A 13,508-nucleotide genomic window follows, 5' to 3' on the forward strand; every position below is an offset into this window, starting at 1 on the left:
ACTTGGGGAGTGAACCAGTGGATGAAAGATCTTCCTCTCTGCCTGTGCTTCTCTCTGTAGATATGCCTTTCCAATAAAAACAAATAAATCTGAAAAATAACGGTCATTTCTTAGATTATCTAAAAAAGAGAGACAACTCAATTAAGAAATCAGACATTAAAACCAACACCACAGAAATACAAAGGGCCATAAAAGTGTACTAAGAGCAATTATGTGTCAGAAAATTGGATAATATAAAAGCCCACACTGAAATCTAAAAAAGTCAATTATAACAGAGGAGCTGCAATTACTAATACAAAATCTTCCATTGAGAGAAGCCTAGGTCTAGTGGCTTCATTTCTGAAGTCTATCAAGCACTTAAAGAAGAATAAATGCCAATTTTTCACAAAACTTTCTGAAAGATTGAAAAGAAGGGAATATAGCCATCACAAGAACACTGTAAGCCAATTCCCCTGATAAACATGAATATTAAGACCATTTGCAGAATATTAGCAAATCAAAATCGACAACATATTACTTATGATTCACTATGATCACTATGGTCAAATAGGATGCAAAAATAGTTCAACATCTGTAAGTCAATAAATATGATTATGCCATATTAACAAAACAATGGGCAAAGATCATATGATCGTCCCAGTGTTTGTAGAAAAGCATCAGAATGCAGTGTCCCTTCATAATAAAAATCTCAACTAAATAATATAGCATAAATATATGTCAACGCATAAAATTCACAAGCCTACATTACACTGAAATGTAAAAAACAAAAACCCTTTCCTCCAAATTCCAGAACAATGGGAAGCAACCTAAGTACCCAAAAAAAATAAATGGATAACAGAAAACATGGTGTAAATACACACAACTGAATACTACTTAGTTGTAACAAAAAAGATGCAACTGGCAAGTATTATGTTAAATGAAGTGAGATAAACAGAAATATTAGCTGGTCTCACTTACTCGCGGGCTCTCAATTTAACGCATTGAACGAGTATAGAATGGTGATTACCGGAGGCTGGAAGTTAGAAGAAATAGGAAGATGTCAGTCAAAGGCAGTACAAAGCCCTAGTCAAACAGGAGGAGTGACTTCAATTTATTTATTTTTCTTAAAGATTCATTTATTTTTATTGGAAAGGCAGATATACAGAGAAGAGGAGAGACAGAGAGGAAGATCTTCCATCGGATGGTTCACTCCCCAAGCGGCCGCAACGGCTGGAGCTGAGCCAATCTGATGCCAGGAGCCTCTTCTGGGTCTCCCATGCAGGTGCAGGGTGCCAAGGCTTTGGGCAGGGTCCCAAGGCTTTGGGCCGTCCTGGACTGCTTTCCCAGGCCACAAGTAGGGAGCTGGATGGGAAGCAGGGCCAGGATTAGAACTGGTGCCCATATGGGATCCCAGCGCGTGCTAGGGGAGGACTTTAACCACTACGCTATCGCGCCAGGCCCGGCTTCAATTTATTTTTACTTCAATTGTACATCATGGTGAATAAACATTTTTGAGTATTGCGTACTATACATTTCAATATTGCTAAAAAATTCAAATGTTGTTTATCATAAGTGATAAGTATTTGAAGTCATTGATATATGACCCATCTTGACTTAATTCTTATATGTTGTACTAAGATTATATTACCACTTTACACCAAAAATGCATTAAAGTTTATATAATTTAGCTTACGTTTATAATACATATAAAATTTTGAAGGCAAACAATTCCTTTAAGAGGTTGAATTAAAACCTTCTTCACAAGAAAGAGAAAACAATCCTACTTTTTGCCAGTACCATTCTCTTTTGGTTACTATAGCTTTTATTTATTTTGAACACAGATAACAGGATGCCTCTAGATTTGTTCCTGCTCAAGATTGCATTGATATTTTGAGATATTTCAAACAGCAAGAAAGCTTCTCAAAAAATTTAAAACAGAGGCAAACATGTGCCGTGGCAGTTAAGACAGCACTTGGAATCCCCTCATTGTATTGGTATGCCTGTGTTCAAGTCTGCTTCTGACTACAGCTTCCTGCTAATCGTACGGCTCAAGTAGTAGGCCCCTGCCAAGGCACGGGCTGTTCTGGCGTGGTGCAATCCCTGCTGTTCGAGGGCATTTCTGGAATGGGCTAATGGAAGCAGGAGTTCCACCTCCCTCTCTATCATCTCTCTCTCTCCCACCCTTTCAAATAAATTAAATAAGCAAAGTTTGAAAACTAAAAAATAGCACTACCAAATATTCCATCTCACTCCTGGGTATATATTAAAGGAAAATGAAGCTAGCATGTTGACTAGACGGCTGTGTGCTCACAGTCTTTGCAACATTATTCATAATAGCCAAGACACAGAGTCAAAGATGAAAATTCATCAACACAAAAATATGGTGTATAATATACACATATTGGAATATTACTCATAAATAAATTCTGCCATTTGTAACCATACGGATGAACCTAGAGGACATTATTTGAAATACCTAGACATATAAAAAGAAATAGTGTATGACCTCTTTATACATAGATTCTAAAAAAGTTGAATTGATATAAGTATAAAGTAAAATGGAGGTTTCTAGATGCTTTTTTGTTAGTGGGTGATTTGGGGAAATATTAATCTAAGAATATAAAGAGAGAAATTCAAGAGATTTATTGTGTAGTGCAATGACCACAACTAGTATCACTGTGCTGTATTCTTAAATATTGCTCAGAAAGATTTACTTGTTTCTTTCTCCCCAAAGAAACAAGTAAATGAGGTAAAGAATATGCTAATTAACTCAATTAAGTCATTCTCCAATAAATATTGCAAAACAATTATCGTATACTACAAATATAAACATTTTCACTTGTCATTTTAAGAAGTAAATTTTTAAAGTGTCAAGCAGCCACAGACTCTCAGTTCAAAGAGGGCATTTACTTCTTCCGTTCATTGGAAACATGAAAACATATACTTTACTTTAACAGGTCAGAACTGCTAATGAACACTCCCACAAGAAGCAACAGCCTGGGAGAGTAAGGAGAAATAACTGATTCATTTAACAATATAGATGCTTGCTTTGGGACAATAAATATTTTTACATCAAAGAAGGAAAATCTATTTACATCAAGGGTGATTGAGGTTGGTGTTTGAAACGCAGAGACTGACAAGTGCATGAATCAAGACATCTCAATGTATAAAGGTATAAAAAGGAGAAACTTTTAAAAAATGATTGTTTCATTTTTGATGTTAATATAGTTGACAAGGATATATGCCAATGAGGACCACTGATTAGGGTGGGAGCACCAAGGCATGGGGAAGGTGGTGAGACAAATGCTTCTAATTTTTCTTTACTTCCCTTGGGGCACAGTGGGGCAAGGGGAGGAAACTACTGAACTACATCATACCTGGGGATGGGGGATGTTCACTTGATTTCACCTTAGAAACCTCAACGTGGATAAGAATGCTCTGAGGATACTGCCTGAAGTGTTTTTATAAAATACTTTATTCATTTTATTTTATTTTGTTTTATTTTATTTTATTTGAAAGTCAGATATAGAGAGGAGAGACAGAGAGGATTATTTTCCGTCCGATGATTCACTCCCCAAGTGACCACAATGGCCAGAGCTGAGCTGATCAAAAGCCAGGAGCCAGACTTTTCTGGGTCTCCCACATGGGTGCAGGATCCCAAGGCTTTGGGCTGTCCTCAATTGCTTTCCCAGGCCACAAGCAGGAAGCTGGTTGGGAGGCAGGGCAGTCGCAATTAGAACCAGTGCCCATATGGAATCTTGGCGTGTGCAAGGCGAGGACTTTAGCAACTATGCTACTGTGCTGGGCCAGAATAGTTTTGATAGTTCTGAGATGTGCCAGTCAGTACAGGGTCCAGCTCAATTCATCACCTGCATCAGTCTACCCACACACTGGTGATTGTGGTTGCCTAGTCAGTTCCATCCCCAGCCCTGTGTCCTGTGCAAACCTAGAGGTGCTGCAACCCAGCCCAACCCAGCCTACCACAGACCTGGTCCTTATGCACAGAAGTGACAACTGCACCCTAGTTGAGGCGACACCCCATTAACCTCCAATAGGCTTGCTCCCAGCCTTGATTTCTGCATGCATTAGAATGTGCAGCACATTAGTGTGGTCCATGCCACTCCCAATCAACCACTCATATACACCTTTTGGAATATGGGTGTAGTATATGAGTGTTTGAGTGTGACAGCTTAGCTCTGTGCACCTTATCCCATGGCACAGTCCACATGTATGCCAGTGGGTGCTGCCTTTTGTCCAGTCTTCATCCAGTCCTGACTCTCATGTGCTCCAGCAGAAGCTGCAGCACAGCAGAGGAGTTCCTAGAGTTTCCCTACTAGGGCTACTCCCAGTCCCAGATCTTGGATTTTCTAGTAGGTACTGTGGTCTAGCCTGAAATAACCTGTATCCTGCTCTGGCACTTCCAGTGGATGCTGTTGCAAAGTCTAGCCAGTTAGCACTTACCCTAGCTGTTGTGTATGAAGTGACCTTACCTATCCTGGCCTCCCCTAAAACCCAGCTCACATGTAGAAAAATGGTTGTTGTAGCCCTGCCCGTCATGGACCATTCCTAGTCCCGTTTTCCACACTCATCAGTGGAAGCAGTGGTCCAGCAGGGGAGCCCCTGCAGCCACCTCAACAGGTTTGCTCCTGGCCTGGGGCCTTCCATGTGCCAGCAGATGCTGCAGTCCAGTATGTCACGGTCCGTCTCACCATGGCATTTGCCAGTGGGTGTTGCAGCCTAGCTCCGCCCAGCCCCATTCACAGCTCAGCTCATATTGGGGTTTCTGTGGCCTAGCCCAGCCTGGCCAGCCCCTAGGCCTCCTCCTAATGTGAACTGGCAGTGTGGTGTCCCAAGCCAGCCTGGCCTGCACCCCATTCTGACTCTTGCACCTGCCAGTATGTGTTACAGACTAGCCCAGCCTGGCCCACTCCCAGACCTGATCACATGTACATTGAGGAGGTACTGTAGCCTAGCCAGGCCTAGACTGCTCCAGACTCAGTTCTTTCACTCATCATCCAGGGCCACATCTTAATAGCTGAGTTCCCCAAGCTCCCATATCAGATCAACTCCCAGTCGCAAATCTCATGCACACAGGTGCGTGTTTGGCTCAGCCTGACGTGGCCTACCTCTACTTCCTACATTCATCAGCAGGTACTGTGACCTTTCCAGTCCAGCACATGCCCATTCCAGCTCTCTCTGGTGGGTGCTACAGATGAGCCCTGCCTGCCTCACACGCAGACCCAGCTGTCATGTGGATCAACAGGTGCTCTTACATAGCCCATCCCATCCCACACCCAATCTGGCTCTCATGAGCACCTAGGCAGTTGCCTACTGCTGGGAAAGAGAAACTTTATTCAAATTCACCTGCTCCTAAAAGAGTGATTGACTATCACTTAGAATGCCATTCACACACTCAAATTAAGAATTTACACAAAGAATTAAACACATACTATGCCATGAGTTTTTGGGAACTGAAGTTTTAAATATCATTTCTTTTAGTATCACTAATACGGATATTTAAGATGATTTGTGGCATTTCACAGACCCACTTCAACAAGAATGTGCTACTTGTTATAAAATATTTAGTTGAGAAGCACAGAAACAGGCAACAAGTTACTACGTACTGGTTAACTCCCCAAATGCCCACCACGGATGGAGCTGGGCCAACCTAAGTTTGGAATCCAGAAACTCAATCCAGTTCTCCCACTTAGATGCCAGCAGGGATCTGACTCCAAACCCATTGCCTATGGTCTTCCAGGCTGTGCATTAGCAGGAACCTAGAATTGGGAGCAGAGCCTGGACTGGAACTCAGGCAATTAAATGTGGGATGAGGGTTGTTTGGCCATCATCTTAACAGCCAGGCCAAACCACACTCCATACCCATTTTTAATGGGCACATTAAACGGAAAGACATAAAATAAGAAATCTTGGTGAAAACCCAACTGGTATACCTTCAACTTTCTTATCAACAGTAAAAGCTGTAAAGTATGGCTACCTTCATATAACAACAGAATCAGTGGCTAGATAATGGGAAAAAATGATCAACTACTGAGCTACCTGATATAGAGGTTATACATAGTATGCAATTTAACTATTCTGAACAGTCATTTCAAGTGATTTTAGCATTGCTCTTGTGTTTGCATCTGCCTGTGTGTCAAGATGAGAGAAAAAGCTGACAAAAACCATACAGGTCAGTGCCATGGCACTACTTACGAGCTAATTCAATGATGCCTTTACAGCATGTTTTTCTTCCATTGTCCTGAGGGTCCGGTTACATGATTCCTCTCTCCAACAGGATGTCCTGAACTTCTGAATTGTCCTGAATTGTCATGTCACCAGTTTAAAAAAGATTTGTGTACACTCATCTGAAAAGTAGAATTAATTTATTTTTGGAATAGCTTCTTAACTTCCATTGTTAAAACGTATGGAGGTGTCCAGGTTTAAATTTGGAAAAGTAGTTTCAGCTTCACAAAAGCAACAAAGATTTCTATTTTTTTAAATCCAAACAGTATGTTTTCAGAGGAATATATCTTGGAAGAGAAAATGAAATTCATTCCTCAAAGATTATAAACATTGGCCACTTGTTTTCTCATTCCTTCCTTCTTAAAAAAAGTGTTTTGCTTGAAAGGAATAAGGACAGCAACAGATACGAAGAAAAACATATGAGGACTGCCCACAATGGCTGTGGCTAGGCCCTGGAGCAGGGTGTGGGTGGCAGAAACTAAACTACTTGAACCATCACAGGCTGTTGCTGAGAGTACACATTAATAGCAAGCTGGATTTAGACAGAGTCTACAAACTCAGACCTGTCACTTTATTCGTTTTCCTCCTCCTCCTTCCATTACTCTATTTCCAGCCTTCTCTGTTCCCGCCTCTTCCTTTTCTCCTTCCTTCTTCTGCTCTTTCCTCCAAAATGCTTTGAAGTATGTTAAAATGTCTCTAGAATTTCCTAGAATGTTCAATGTCACAATAGCATCTAATCGTATACAAAAATATAAAAAGAAATATGCAACACTGCAAAAACATACCTTAATATCACTGATAAAAGCTTTTTTTTTTCTTCTCAGATTGGGAGAGATCTAGAGTTGTTTTCATTTCTTGCTTTAGAATCAGACTAAATCCCCCTCACTGTACCTCTCCGAATTCACGTTTAATCACTCTGCCTTTCCCATACATTGTTGCACATCAGGGTCCTTGTTATTTGTTAAGGAGAAATACTGCTATGCCAAAAATGTTGTCACCTGGGACATTCCCATTCGCTGTTTTCTCCACTTAGGGACACACTGTCGCAGTTATCTGCATGGTTCACTCCACCTTCAGGATGAGTGCTCCGTGCCTGTGATAGTCAATGTTGATCCCTTAGGCTGCTTCACTTTCTACTTAGAAGTCACTTAATACCCTGTATCCATGACCAAGCAAAATGCTGACTATATACTAGGTTCTCCCAAATTTTCACACAATGAATGAGTTCTGGGACTTCCCTTTGGTGCCGTCTCAATTCTTTCTTTCTCCTTTGTGGTTTCCATCTTCCATTTTTCTGGAAAACACCCTGTAATATGTTCCTGTGTCTTTATATCAAGAACACTATGAGTGGCAAAACTTTGAGACCTTGCATATCTTTATTCTAAGTTTATGCTTGATTGACACCAAAAACCAAAATCCCAATGAAAATTTTCACTTAGATTGGTCATGCTGTGTATTTTATTGTTCAATGCCTTTTAAAATTTATTTTTATGTGAAAGGCAGAGTTACAGAGAGGAGAAACAGAGTTCTCCATCCAATAGTTCACTCCCCAAATGGCCACAATGGTTGCAGCTGAGTGATCTGAAGCCAAAAGCCAGGATCTTTCCCATGTGGAAACAGAGGCTGAAGGACTTGAGACATCCCCCAGCTGGTTTCTCAGGTCACAGGCAGGGAGCTAGGTCAGAAGTGGAGTAGCCAGGCCATGAACTGGTGCCCATGTGGGATGCTGATGCCACAGGCAAAGGTTTAGCCTAGTATACCAGGGACAGCCTGTCTACAGTGTTTTTGAGAAGTCCTCCAACATCCAGATTACTGGTTTTCTCATTGAAAATGTTTAGTATTTTATCTTTATCATGACTGAATTTAGCGATAAGCCTTATATTGTGTCCTTTCATTGAATTCCAAAACTTGTATCTTTGGATATAAAATTTTAACAATTTAAAATGTTAAAAAATTCTTCCACAATTCTCATTCTTTCTGGAAACCCCATTATTCAATAGGAGAATATCCTGAATTAGTTCTTAAATTTACTTTTGCCCGTATTTTGACTTTGAGAGAGTTCCTCAAGTGGAAAACAAAAAATAGAACAAATTTACTTTGTGCTGAGCATAGACATCACATTTAGAAGGTAGCCAAAATAAAGTCTTGCTGTTTGGTTAGCCAGTTAGTTTATTCCAGTAAAAGGGAAAGAACTACTGAAAAAAGATTTAGGTCATAAATAGTAAGCTAATCAGTCAAGTGTTTGTGCTGCATTGCAGCACAGTGGGTCTATTTTCTCCATCAAACACAATACTGTAAAATAAGTGAGATAAATATCATTTATTATAACATTAAATAAGGCTAAAAGGGGCTGGAACTGTGGCATAGTACATCAAGCTTTCACCTGTGGTGCAAGCATACCATATGTGCACTTGTTCAAGTGCCAGCTGTTCCCCTTCTAATCAGTTAAGGTGTCTGAGAAAGGTGTCTGTTAAGGTGTCTGAGAAAGCAGCAGCAGATGGCCCAGCTACTTGAGCCCTTGCATCCATGTGGGATAGCCGGAAGCTACAGGATCCTGACTGGATTGGTCAGACTGTGGTCGTCGCGTCCATTTGGGGAGTGAACCAATGAATGGTAGCTAAGACAAAATAAGTAGTCCAGGACCTGAGACACAGTGCAGCTGACAGCAATGTTAAGTGTTTAACGGGGCATCTACTGCCACAACACAGTTCTGCACAATGAGGTTATAAAACCAATGGCGTAACAAAGTCCTCCTCGATCACAAATATCTGGCTTACCATAGCAATCATGCACATAACTAACTGTTGGTTGGCTGTCGATACAGGTATTAATCAGTAGGGTGACCATGAGAATTTGGCTGAACTCCACAGCTGTCTCATCCTCCAGCAGGCTGATTTAACTATATTTGTTCTTATGTCAACAGCAGAACCACAAGAAAAAGTAGAAATATATTCTAACTTTGAAAATGTGGATGTTTCAGAATGCAGGAGTAGGAGGGGTGCTTCAAGGGAATCTAAAAAGGGACCATGAATAGAAGGAGTAAATAATTAGGGTCATTTTTGTAATGTGTCATACAAAAGAAAAACAGGTAATATTATCTTCTTAAGGAAAGAATTTGAGATTTTATCTGGATTTATAAATTAGGCTCTTGTGAAGTATGTGGGTCATCTTTCTTATCCCACTGTGTGATGAGGGCAAATGGGATGGTTCTGTTTCTCCCAACATCACTAATTCTTCCGTATAACTGGTTTATAGATCCAGTTAAACGGTGATAGAATTTGGCTCAGGGATCCAAATTTAGCCTGGAGAAATCCAACTTTGGCCCTGCTTAAGTCAATTCAAGCCTTCCTCTATTCTTGGAGCCAAGTTCTAAACATGAGGAAATTTCTTTTGAATTCTATCTTGTAAAATCAATGCTAAATAAGCAAGCTAGTTAGTTTATTTGGCTCTGACCATGAGGCTAACAATGTTCAAACCTCACATAACAGCATTCCTTTTATGAACAATATAATACAATGGTGAACTCACTGAATCCAAAGGAATCAGAGGTTCCAGATTACCAGAAAGTTGCAGGCTCCATCAGCAGTTTACTTAATACTTAGTACTCACGTATTCACTAGCACTTAGCTGCCACATGTATATAATCAGGAATCACTCTAAAATATAACATTCTAAATGTATTATTCCCATAGAATGCTAATTAGTGTCAATAAATTTACATATTCAAGTAAATTTAGGATATACTAACAAGTTCAAAATCCTAATTTCTTACATGACGTTTCAGAGCCTTTAATATACTGTACGTTTTACCCCAGATACAGAAAAAACAATAATGTGGAAACAATGGTCTTACCCACTTTCCTGTAGCCCTTGACCCTTTGTGTCCTAATTAACTATGCAAAGAGTACCAAAATAAAATAATTACTAAAAAATATGCTGTATGTTTTGAATGTCTAAGAGGGAGATACAAGTGTAGCTAATGGATCTCATCAAGACATTTTTTTTTTCACAAAGCATGTCATGTGCATCACTATTCATACCTTAGGAAGTGACTAGTATTTCTAGCACCCTAAGGAGAAGGAAACTTCACATGCGAATATGAGAGTATAACAAACACTTCACTTACAAGGGTATTGGGTAGGATTTACGAAAAGCAACAAGTGGTGAAGAGAGGAAGGAAGGATTCGAACTGAGACAGAAAACTGGAATAACTGCGTGGGAAGCAAAATGATGCTGGATAGTACAGCATTCAGCAGATGCACACAGACAATTCATGGCAGGAAAGAAGCCAAGAATATAAAAAACACAATTTTATTCTACTCTCCATTTCCAGTTTCCTGCTGGTGCTACCCATTTTTTAAGCCAAAGAGAAGCCAGGGGACTAGAATCTATCCCATAGAGCAGAGAACAGAATGGAAAAGGGCAGAGAGTGTATCCACAGAAGCACCCAGAAGCTATCCAACACAGCATGCTCCATTCACAAGCAGCTAGATCAAGGTGATTACCTAATGCCATCACCATTCAACCTTTCTCCTCTCTCCACTCTTCTTTCCATTGCTAGCTTCATTCTAAGTCAAGCTCTTTTCACCTGGAAGTACAAACAGCTACAAGCAACTCTAGGCTTGAATTATTCTTAGTTCATATTTTACATTAAAAAAAACCCACATACACATGTATATGTGTTGAACGCCTCTTAAAGATAAATTCAGTTAATTGTCACAATACTCTTGTAAGGAAGTTACTATTTTATCCACTCTGTAGATGCAGAAGTTGGCACGGGACTGGTGAGCAGAAAGGGGAAAGCTGAGATTTAGATCAGCTAGTGTAGCTACAGAGACTGCTTTTATAAATAACCCTGACTGCCTTCAGTAATCATATTACTTATCAGAAAGGATGCTGGTGCTATTGGATCATAGATTCACAGTCATCACTGCATCAATCACTGTGGTTAGGAGGTAGTGGGGAACTTAATCATACTACCCGGAATCCTATGTCCACCCCTATGGCAGGGTAACACACACGTATATATATACACACCTACATACATGATACTTACTTATTTACCTGAAAGGGAGAGTGACAGACAGGCAGACAGATCTTTGGTTCACTCTGCAAATGGCTGCAATGGCCAAGATTGGTCCAGACCCAAACCAACAGCCTGGAACTTGAACTGGGTCTCCCCTCAATGTTGGAGGGGTCCAACAATTTGAATCATCATCTGCTGCTTTCTCAGGCACATTATCAGGAAGCAGTATCAAAAATGGAGCAGCAGAAATTCCAACCAACACTCTGGTAAGGGATGATACTGTTACAGGAAACAACTTAACCAGCTGTGCCAACATTTACCCTTGCAAAATGATTATTAGCAATTTCACCCAACAAAGTGAATAAGCACCCAACAGAACAGAGAAAATCTTTGCACGCTAACTATGTAACACTTAGGGGACGAATATCCAAGATTTACAAAGAGCTTCAGAACTCAATGACAGCAAAACAAACAATGTTGTAAATAGGCAAAGGAAATGGGCAGGCATTAAAAAAAAATTCAAATGAATGAGACACTGAGATTCCACCCAATTCCAGGAAGACTGGCCTACATGGCCTACATTTGGAAATTTACCAACAACACTGCTGGCATGGATGTGGAAAAAAGGTACCCCATCTCACTTTTGGTGGAAATGTAGGCTACTACAGCCACTATGGAAGTCACTATGAAGAGTATTAAAACAACTGAAAATTAATCTATGACCCAGCTATCCCACTTCTGAGAATACATTCAAAGGAAGTGAAATCTGCATATGTGAAAGTGATCTGTAATTCTATATTTACGACAGCACAATCCACTGTAGTGAAGACATGAAAACAAGTCAGATGCCCATTGAAAGAGGAATGGATAATGAAGCTGTGGTACATCTACTCTATGGAATACTACTCAGTCATTAAAAAGAATTAAATGGTCCCAACTAGAGACCATTATGCTCAGTTGAACAAGCCAATCCCCCAAAAATAAATAACATATGTTCTTTCTGCTATAAGGCAACCTTCATGCAAAATGCAAGATAAATATATACAGGTAAACATGTACACACATATAATCACCTAGGAGAACTGTGTAATGGAGAATAGCCTACCAGGAAATAAGGATATGCTGCAGTTAGCATCTCTATTTCCAAATAAAAGAAACTGTTAGTTAACCCTATGTTGACAATAGGATGCTGGAGTTTCTACCATTGTCTATATCTACAAAGTCATAATACACTTAAATAGCAGAGTGATAGACTGGTCACAGTTCCTGAAGAACTATACTACTATATTATTATTATTATAATAAAGTGGGGGTAATGGAGATTGGGGATAGTGGAAGGAGAAATCTCCGAACATATGAAACTGTATCATGAAAAAAATAAAAATTAAAAAAAAAAACTTCTAATAAAAAAAATTATCAGACAGATGTAAAAGTCAACAAATACCCATCACAGGCTGTGGACTTTTAAGAGCCCTAGAGACTAGAGCTCTAATTCTGGTTCTGCTTTTCACTAACGTCAAGGAAATCACTAATCACTTTTTTTTCAGCAAGGAGATTCTGATTCTACTCACCCCTAAAAGGGGTGGTCAATAAAGATGAAAAATTATGATTATGTCTAAACAAATATTATTCTAATTAGACATGCTGTATCTAATTACACAGATATAACACATCAATGGGCTACTCCTATGCCTATTGCTGCCAAAGCATCCCATGTGGGTATTAGTCCTTGTCCTGGCTGCTCCATTTCCAAACCAAGTCTTTGCTTATGGTCTGTAAAGACAGTAGAGGATCGTCCAAGTCCTTGGTCTCCTGTTCCCATGTGGGAGACATGAAAGAATCTACTGGTGACTGGCTTTGGATCAACTCAGCTCTGGCCATTGTGGCCATCTGGGGAGTGAAGCAGCAGAAGACCTCTCTCTGTAAAATCTGCCTTTCAAACAAAAGTAAATTTGAAAAATCTTTCAAGAAGTGAATTGTCAAAGTTGAACAAATAATTTTTGTAATAACTCACTCAGTTACCACTCTCTCTGAAAAATTCCCTTAGGTATAATTTCTTTTAAAAGAGTAAAGGTCCTGGCACAATGATTTAGTGGCTAAATCCTTGTCTTACACGCTTTGGGATCCCATATGGATGCTGGTTCATGTCCCAGCTGCTCCACGTCCCATCTATCTCCCTGCTTGTGACCTGGGAAAGCTGTAGAGGACAGTCCAAAGCCTTGGGACTCAGTACCCACATGGGCAACCTGGAGAAGCTCCT

This window comes from Ochotona princeps, chromosome 6 (assembly GCF_030435755.1).
Source record: "Ochotona princeps isolate mOchPri1 chromosome 6, mOchPri1.hap1, whole genome shotgun sequence".
Lineage (NCBI taxonomy): Eukaryota > Metazoa > Chordata > Mammalia > Lagomorpha > Ochotonidae > Ochotona > Ochotona princeps.